A 9,537-nucleotide genomic window follows, 5' to 3' on the forward strand; every position below is an offset into this window, starting at 1 on the left:
GCGAAGATGTAGAGCAACTGAAAATTTCACATATTGCTGATAGGAATGTAGATTGGCTTAACCATTTTGAAAACTGTTTGGCACTACTGGTTAAAACTAAAATAATTACCTTACAATTCAGAATTCCACTCTTAGAAATATACCCAAAAAAATAAGTGTACAGGACCATTAAAAGACTTCTATCAGAATATTCATAGTAGCTTTATCCATAATAGGCAAAAACTGGAGCCATCCCAAACATCCATCAAAAGGAGACTATTCCAGGTCACTGGAATACAACTTGGCATACTGTAATATGGATGAATCTCACACATTATGTTGAGGAAAAGAAGCCAAACACAAAAGATGACATACTGCATATAAAGTTTATACAAAGTTTATATACAAACATACTATATATAAACTTTATACAACCTCTTTATAGTTTAACATATTATATATAAACATTATATAAACTTTTTATATAAAGTTTATATACAAATGTACTGTATGTAAACTTTATATAACCTTTATATGAAGTTCAAAAAAGGCAAAACAAATCTGTGATGACAGAGGTCATCAATCGCTACCTCTTGGGGGAAGGCATTGATGGGAGAATCATGGAGAAGTTAGGCAGTTTTTTACAAAACTAAACATACTCTTACCATATAATTCAGGAATCATACTTCTTGGTATTTATCCAAATGAGTAAAAACTTATGTCCGTGCAAGAAAAGGTACACAGATGTTTATAGCAGCTTTATTCATAATTGCCAAAACTTAGAAGCAACCAAGATATCCCTTCAGCAGGTAAATGAATAAATAAACTGTGGTACAGCCACATAATAGAATACTATTCAGTGGCAAAAAGAAATGAACTATCAAGCAATGAAAAGAAATGGAGGGACCTTAAATGCATATTACTAAGTGAAAGAAATCAGCCTATAGAAAAAACAAAACTACAGAAACAGTAAAAAGATCAGTGGGTGTTGGGGGTTAGGGAGAGGGAAGGATGAATAGGTAAAGTACAAATGATTTTAGGGCAGTGAAAATACTCTGTGTAATTCTATGATGGTGGATACATGTTATACATTTTTCAAAGCCCACAGAATGCACAACACCAAGAGTGAACCCTAATGTAAACTATGGACTTTTAGTGATAATGAGATGTCAAGGTAGGTTCATCAGTTGTAACAGATATACCACTCTGTTGTGAGATGTTGATAAAGTAGGAGGTTAGGCATGTGTGGGGGCAGAGTATATAGAAACTCTATATTTTCACTCAATGTTGCTGTGAACATAAAATTGCGCACAAATAAAGTACATTAAAAAATAATGTGCAAAGAACTAAAGGAAATCATTCTTAAAGAAAAAAAGGAAGGAGTAAAAATGAAGGAGTAAGAACATCTATATATTCTATCCTCCATAAATACACTAAGACAACTGGTTTTAAAACTGTCAGAATCAAACCTGCTAGACATTAACTAAAGTCTCACACGTCCGGGGATCCATTCATTTAATATATATATATATATATATATATATATATATATATATATATATATATATATATATATATATATATGGCTGAATCTTACTAAGAACAGCAAGCCACAAGTCTTACGGCATTTTTATCTTTAGTGTTCCCACCTCCTCTTTCCCAGTTCCATGGTAGTTTTGAAAACCAACAGCCCACTATCATGATGAAAATTAGCAACATGGTAACAACTACATAGGGCAAAACAGGGTTGAGAGCTTCAAAGCCTCATTCAGAGAGAATTTGCTATTATATGACCTCTTTGGTTGTTCCCTTGAAGACCTGACTGAGTACAAAAAGACCTCTCCCAGGGGGTTTATCAGAAACAGAGGCAACTGTTTTACCAATACACTACCTGAGGTGTGGATAAGAGTTGGTGCAAACACTAAACCAAAAAGTTTAAAATAAAATTTTTTAAAAACCTGAAAAATGGGACACTCATAGGGGCTTTGATAATCTCCTACATATTCCTGGGAATGTAGAGGGCCATTCACATGTTTAGGGTTGTATCCATGGTCAGGGCTGGGCACATGCTCATAAAAGACTTGAGAAAACCATAAGCTCTCACCTCTGGCTGTCATTAAGGCGCTGCACAAGCAGGAAGTAAAGGTTAAAGTGAAGTTGTAAACTGCCTGGCTGAGGGTTGAAATCGTGTTTCAACATGTACACAAAGCCCTTCAGTGAAGACTGTTAGACTTATTGGCTCTAGGCATTCAAGTTAATATTTGTCGAATTTTTAGCTGGCCACTAAGATAAGCAAGCAGAGGTTTCAATAGCTACACATGAGAAAAAAAAAAAAAAAAGGCTTTGCAGAATTAGTAGTGAAAATTCATGAAATAAACAAATAGAGACAAGAACAAACCCTGGGGAGGAGGAATACCTCATTCCAGCATACTATATATCTATATCTATTTATCTACATTTTAAAAGAAAAACAAAGAAATTAAAAGGATTAAAACCACACAAAATATGTTCTCTGAAAACAATGGAATAAAATTAGAAATCAATAAAAATAAAATTCTGAAAATATATACAAATATGTTAAACAACACATTCCTTAACAACAGGAGATCAAAGAAGAAATTACAAGAAAAATTAGAAAATAATTTGAGATGAGTGAAAACAAAAACCTAACTTAGACAAACTTATGGGAAGCAGCTAAAGCACTGCTTAGAGGGAAGTTTATAGCTGTAAATGCCTACATTAAAAAGAAGAATGATCTTAAATTAATAACCTAGTGTTCCACCTTAAGAAACTAGAAAAAAAGAAAAACACAAGGCAAACAGAAAGAATGAAAGGGTAATTATTAAAGCAGAAATAAATTTTAAAAACTCTACAAACAATAAAGAAAATCAACAAAACCAAAGTTGGATCTTTGAAAAGATCAACAAAATTGACAAAGCTTTAGCTAATCTGACCAAGAATAAAAGGGAAAATTCTGATGACTAAAATCAGCATTGAAAGGGAATATGTTAACCTGAAGCTTACAGAAATAAGGATTATAAGAGGATATGATGAAAATTTGTATGCCAACAAATTAAATAACCTAGATGAAGTGGACAAATTCCTAGAAAAATACATATTACTGAAAGTGACTCGAAAAGAAATAGAAATTTGAATGGACTTATAAGTAAAGAGATTGGATTTGTCTTCAGAAAGCTGCTCACAAAGAAATCAGAACAAGATGGTTTTACTGGTGAATTGTACCAAACACTTAAACAATTGAAACCAATTGTTCACAAACCTTTCCAAAAAATTGAAGAAGATACATTCTCCAACTCAAACAAATGGTAGTTTGACTTTTAGTTTTCTGAGGAAACTTCATACTGTTTTCCACAATGGTTATACTAGTTTACATTCCCACCAGCAGTGTAAAAGTAGTCCCTTTTCACATCCATGCCAACATCTATTTTTTTTTTTTTTTAACTTTTAATTATGGCCATTCTTGCAGGAGTAGGATGGTATTGCATTGTGATTTTAATTTGCATTTCCCTGACAGTGATATTGAACTTTTTTTATATATTCGTTGGCCATTTGTATATCTTCTTTTGAGAATTGTCTATTCATATACTTTGCCCACTTTTTGATGGGATTGTTTGTTTCTTTCTCACTGATTTGTTTGAGTTTCTTATGGATTCTGGATATTACTGCTTTGTCGGATGCATAGTTTGTGAAGATTTTCTCCTACTTGGTGAGTTGTGTGTTTACTCTGCTGATTATTTTGGTGAGCAGATGCTTTTTAGTTTAATTAAATTCCATCAATTTATCTCTGTTTTTGTTGCATTTGCTTTTGGGTTCTTGGTCATGAAGTCTTTGCCTAAGTCAATGTCTAAAAGAGTTTTTCCAATGTTATCTTCTAGTATTTTGATGGTTTCAAGTCTTAGATTTAAGTCTTTGATCCATCTTGAGTTTATTTTTGTATAAGGTAAAAGACGAGGATCCAGTTTCATTCTTCTACATGTGGCTTGCCAATTATCCCAACACCATTTGTCGAATAGTGTGCCATTTCCCCACTTTATGGTTTTGTGTGCGTTTTCAAAGATCACTTGACTATAAGTATATGGCTTTATTTCTGGGTTCTCTATTTTATTCCATTGGTCTATGTACCCATTTTTATACAAGCGTCATGCTGTTTTGGTAACTATAGCCTTGTAGTATAGTTTGAAATCAGGTAATGTGATGCCTCCAGATTTGTTCTTTTTGCTTAATCTTGATTTGGCTATGCAGGCTCTTTTTAAATTCCATATGAATTTTAGGATTTTTTTTCTAGTTCTGTGAAGAATGATGATGGTATTTTGATGAGAATTGCATTGAATATATAGATTGCAGCTGGGCACAGTGATTCATGCCTGTAATCCCAGCACTCTGGGAGGTTGAGGCAGGCAGATGACTTGAGGTCAGAAGTTCGAAACCAGCCTGGCCAACATGGTGAAACCTCGTCTCTGCTAAAAATACAAAAATTAGCTGGGCATGGTGGCACACCCTTGTAATCCCAGCTACTCAGGAGGCTGAGGCAGGAGAATTGCTTGAACTCAAGAGGCAGAGGTTGCAGTGAGCCAAGATTGTGCCACTGCATTCCAGCTTGGGTGACAGAAAGAGACTCTGTCTCAAAAAAAAAGAAAGAAAGAAAGAAAAAGAATATGTAGATTGCTTTTGGGAGTGACATACTTGTTGGACTATCTAACTTGTACTGGACATCCTCTTTTCTTAAGCAACCAGTTATTTTACTTTAGGACAAGAATTTCCCATACAAGATTCTTTCTTTGTAACATTTCTTACCAAAAATACCTCTTCACCTTTATAATCTTTTAACTAGACAAGGTACTTTTATTCTGTTAGGAAGTTATGGTTTGTATTACATGCTGTTGTGTGAGTCCTGAGAAGAGAGAGCAGATAAGGAGGTTATCTACATGATGTAGAAGTTATCCCCCATCAAGTGATTGCTCAGTTAGATTTCTTGCTTGTTTGAATAAGTGTGGGCTATTTTTAAAACCCCTGAGGTAGGAATATTTAGTTTGAAGTTATTGGTTATAGATCTGGGTAGCTTTTCTGGGAGAAACAGGGCTAATTATTAGAGGGAAAGAGGAATTTAGAGGTTGGGTAAATATGAAGCAGACACCCATCATAGAAAGTATATTTTTGTCCCAAAGAGGGGTGGGGTATTTAGATATTACCAGAAACTCTTGGGAGAATAGTAATTTATCCTTTAAGTAGAATAAAGTGGTGTGAATTTTTCTACTGAAGGAAGGGGTGCCATTTGGCCCTATTACCCAACAGGATTTGGAGGAGAGTTGCTTAGAGAAGATTAGTACAGAGTAGGCAGTTCTTGAACTTAAAAAAGAAATTTATTTTATTTGCCACTTCCAGAGTTGCCCTTGACTTTGTCTTGTTGATGGTGACTCTGATTTGGAAGCCAGTCAGAGAAGAGAGTACCTGTAGCTCAAAGCCATCAGGGGTTGGGATTCTGTTCCGGGGAACATTTTGACCCTTAGGGCAGTTCCATTTTCGGTAGCCAAGCTTGTGGCAGAGGGGGTAAGCCATGCAGGGCCTTTTCACATTTATCCTGTTAGGGCAGTTTGCCTTTCAGTGGCCTGGTCTTTTGCACGATGGCAGTTACCTGTAGGAGTGTCCTTAGGGCTACCTGGAGGGGGCTGGGGGCTTGTAAAATAGCCAACAGTTGAGACTGCCTAATGTTCCTGTGTTTTTCTTTTTTATTAGCTTTGTTCACCTGAGGCCGCTTGAGATCATCTGATTTGGCAACATCCAGAGCAGGTTTGACTGTCTTTACAGGAAAATTTAGAATGAGAAAGAGGGGGTCTGAGTTCCCCAAAACATGTGTAGCTTAGCTATAGTCAAGCTTTAGCTGCCAATCGTGCTACGTGTAGGGATTGGGGACTTTGGAGAGAGAGTTTTCCTCTCTTCCAAGCAAGGTAGACAAACCTATTCAGCCCCTAACCTTCAAGGCCACACCAGAGAGTGGCCCTGGTCAGTGAACATCAATTGCCAGAAGGATACTGGAATTTTTTCACAGGAAGACTGGAAAGAAAAGCAAAACTCTAAACTTCCATCCAACTGGGCAGTGGTCAGACGTGTTATCAGGATCTTCTGGTTTTCTGGGGACCATCTTCTGGCCTCGACTGGGACCATCAATTGTCTCCAGGCTTGGACACTGTCCACCAAGAGGTTGAAGTTGGGGAAGAGAAAAGGGAGAAACAAGGAGAGACATTCTTAAGCAGTTCCTGAGCACTCCCTGAGCAGTTCCCAAGCATTCTTCGAGCAGTCTCGGAGTCTCCCTGATCAGTCCCACACACTCCCCATATGGGCCACCAAAATGTTGTGGGTGTGACTAGCTGGGGCCGATGTTGTGGGCAGTAAAGGAATTTACCAAGACAGTTGTGGGTAAAAGAAAAGGAATTTATTAGAGAAGATACAAAGACATGTTGCAAGAAAGCAATGGGCAGCACAGCAGAGAAGAGGCTGCCTGCAAAGAAGCAGGGGATGGACAAAAGTTTTATAAGATCATGCTGGTGGGAGCTATGTGCAAGTGAATTTGTGCTGTATGCTAAGAATATGTTGGGGTAATTTTTAACTGCCAGGTCTTTCCTATGCAGGTGCCCAGGGGAAACACTATGCTACTTTTAGCTGTCTTGCAACGCACATGCTTTCCGTTTCTGGTGTTGCAAGATACTGACTGTGGTTTTTCACACAAAGAGGTAAGCCCTGCAAACCGAGTTAGGTCCCTGTTCTGCCAGCCTGGCTCCTCCCTGGTTCCTGTTAACTTATTGATTTATTAGGGCCACAAAGTTACCAGGGGCTTGTGGTAAGGAGAGGAGGGTAGTAGAAAGTGACTGATAATGAATATGAAGTTTCTTTTAGGGATGATAAAAATGCCCTGAAAATAGATACTGGTGGTATTTGTATAACTTTGTTTTTTTTTCTGTTGCTGTTGTTGTTGTTGTTGTTGTTATTGTTTGACATAGTTTCACTCTTGTCACCCAGGCTGGAGTGCAATGGTGCAATCTTGGCTCACTGCTACCTCTGCCTCCCAGGTTCAAGCAATCTTGTCTCAGCCTCCCGAGTAGCTAGGATTACAGGTGCCTGCCACCATGTCCAGCTAATTTTTGCATTTTTAGTACAGATGAGGTTTCACTATGTTGGCCAGGCTGGTCTCGAACTCCTGACCTCAGGTGATCCGCCCATCTTGACCTCCCAAAGTGTTGGGATTACAGGTGTGAGCCACCAGGCCCGGCCTATAACTTTGTGAATAGACTAAAATTCACTGAATTATACACTTTGAAAGTGTGGAATTTGTAAATGTGAATTTCATCTTAATGTTAAAAAATTACAATTAAAAAAGAAAGTAAAAGATGACATGAGATTTATCAAATAGAGAATATTAATAAAGAGATGTAAATTGTTTTTTTAAAATAACCAAATGGAAATTCTAGGATTAAGAAAAGTTCTTCATGCTGAAAGAAAGTGATTCTAGACAGCAATTCGAATCCACATATAGAAACAAAGAGCAGTAGTAAAGTTATTTACGGAATAAAAGACAGTATAAATTCATGTTTTTCTCTGTTCTCCTTAACTGATTTAAAAGACAATTGTATAAAGCAATATGTATACTGTTGGGTCTATACCATATAGAAATGTCATATATTTGACAGTGATAGCTCAAAGGAGGTAGATGAGAGCAAATTTATATTAAAGAAACAAAATATAATGAAATCCACGAATATATACTTGCTTTCTTCTTTTTCTTCATTTCTTTAATAGACTTGAAATTGTATAAAGTAATAATTATAACAATATATTACTGCATTTGTGACATATATGTTTTATATATATGTGTGTGTGTATATATCTCCCAGTGTGTGTGTGTATATATATATATATATATATATATATATATATATATATATATGTGTGTGTATATACATACACACACACACACATAACAATAATAGTGCAAAAAGGGGAGATAATAGAGCCATGTGTTTCTTTATCTCACCAGAATTAAGTTTGTATAAGTTGAAGGTGATTTTCACAAGTTAAGATGTATATGGTAAGCCCTAGAGCAACCATAAACAAAATAACAACAATAACAACAACAAAAAAGCAGAAAACACTAAATAAATTAAAGTGTTGCATTAGGAAATACTTACTGCAAAAGAAAGCAATAAAGGAGGAACAGAGGAACAAAACATGGGCTCCAAGATCAGAAGAAATAATTCAGAAGAAGAAATAATTCTGAATTTTCAATTTTCAAGAGTGGATTTTAGCAAAGACCCTTTGGGCCTGCATTGATTGCAAAAAAACACACACACACACACACACACTCACACACAGCTCAGCAAATTCCTAACAGACAATACTTGGGCAGGGTTTTACTTTGCAAAGATATTGCATTTGTAAGGAGCAGTTTATGGAGCTGTCTTTATTTTGGATATTTTGCCACAAGCCCATTTCTATTTGGGTGAGACTAAATTTTGCCACTGGTAATAAGACCCTTACCTTACCTTCTCAGAAATGTAGACCATTGAACAGTTTTTCACTTATCCAGAAAAGTGGCATCTGAACTACCCTGCTGCCAAGTTGTTCTATTTACGTAGACCCAAAACTCACTAAAAATACCCCTAACCAGGATGAGGAAGAAAGTTGTACTGACAGAGAAAGACAAGACAAGGGACTCAAGCTAAACTAGAAGTTTTTCTGGAGAGGTCAATGGATATGTAAAAACAGTGGGTGGAACTGACACTTCCTAAACCCCTCTGACAAGATCCAAACCAAGGGCTGTGAGAAAAATTAAGTTATTCTGGGATTGGAAGACTTTCAGCTATGGGTGGGCAAGCTGGCTGGGACACAGAAAACAAGAGGTTAAAATAACAATGTCTTTTGACAGCAAATTCTACCACAGGACAGGTCTGCAATTTCACATGGTTATAAATGATCTGAAGAGCCAGGTAATGCATTTAGTGAAATTGAGTTTCCAATTCATACAGCAAGTATTCATGTGGAACCTATGTACTAAGCTTGGTCTGGCAGTGGAAGATTTTGTGATGAAAAAGACATTGTCCCTCTTCGGAGGGATTATATAATCAGGTTGAGATGACATAATGTAGATTCACACATGAAGAGTGCCACTCAGTGTCATTTCATTCATGAGCTGAAGCCAAGGGAGGAGCAGACAATATGGTACATTAGTGAGAAGGGGAGGCTGGACAGGAGGTTTCTGAGGGAAAGCAAGACTAAAGCTGGTCCTAAAAGATTAGATGTTGGGACTTTGGGGACTCAGGGGGAAAGAATGGGAAGGGGGTGAGGGATAAAGGACCACAAATTGGGTTCAGTATATACTGTGCTCGGGAGATGAGTGCACCAAAATCTCACAAATCACCACTAAGGAACTTACTCATGTAACCAAACACCACCTGTTCCCCAAAAACCTATGGAAATAAGAATTTAAAAACATTTACAAAATAAATTTTAAAAAAGATTATATGTTGGAATTCAGAAAGAAAGAGG

The sequence above is a fragment of the Papio anubis genome, chromosome X (genome assembly GCF_008728515.1).
Source record: "Papio anubis isolate 15944 chromosome X, Panubis1.0, whole genome shotgun sequence".
Classification (NCBI taxonomy): Eukaryota; Metazoa; Chordata; class Mammalia; order Primates; family Cercopithecidae; genus Papio; species Papio anubis.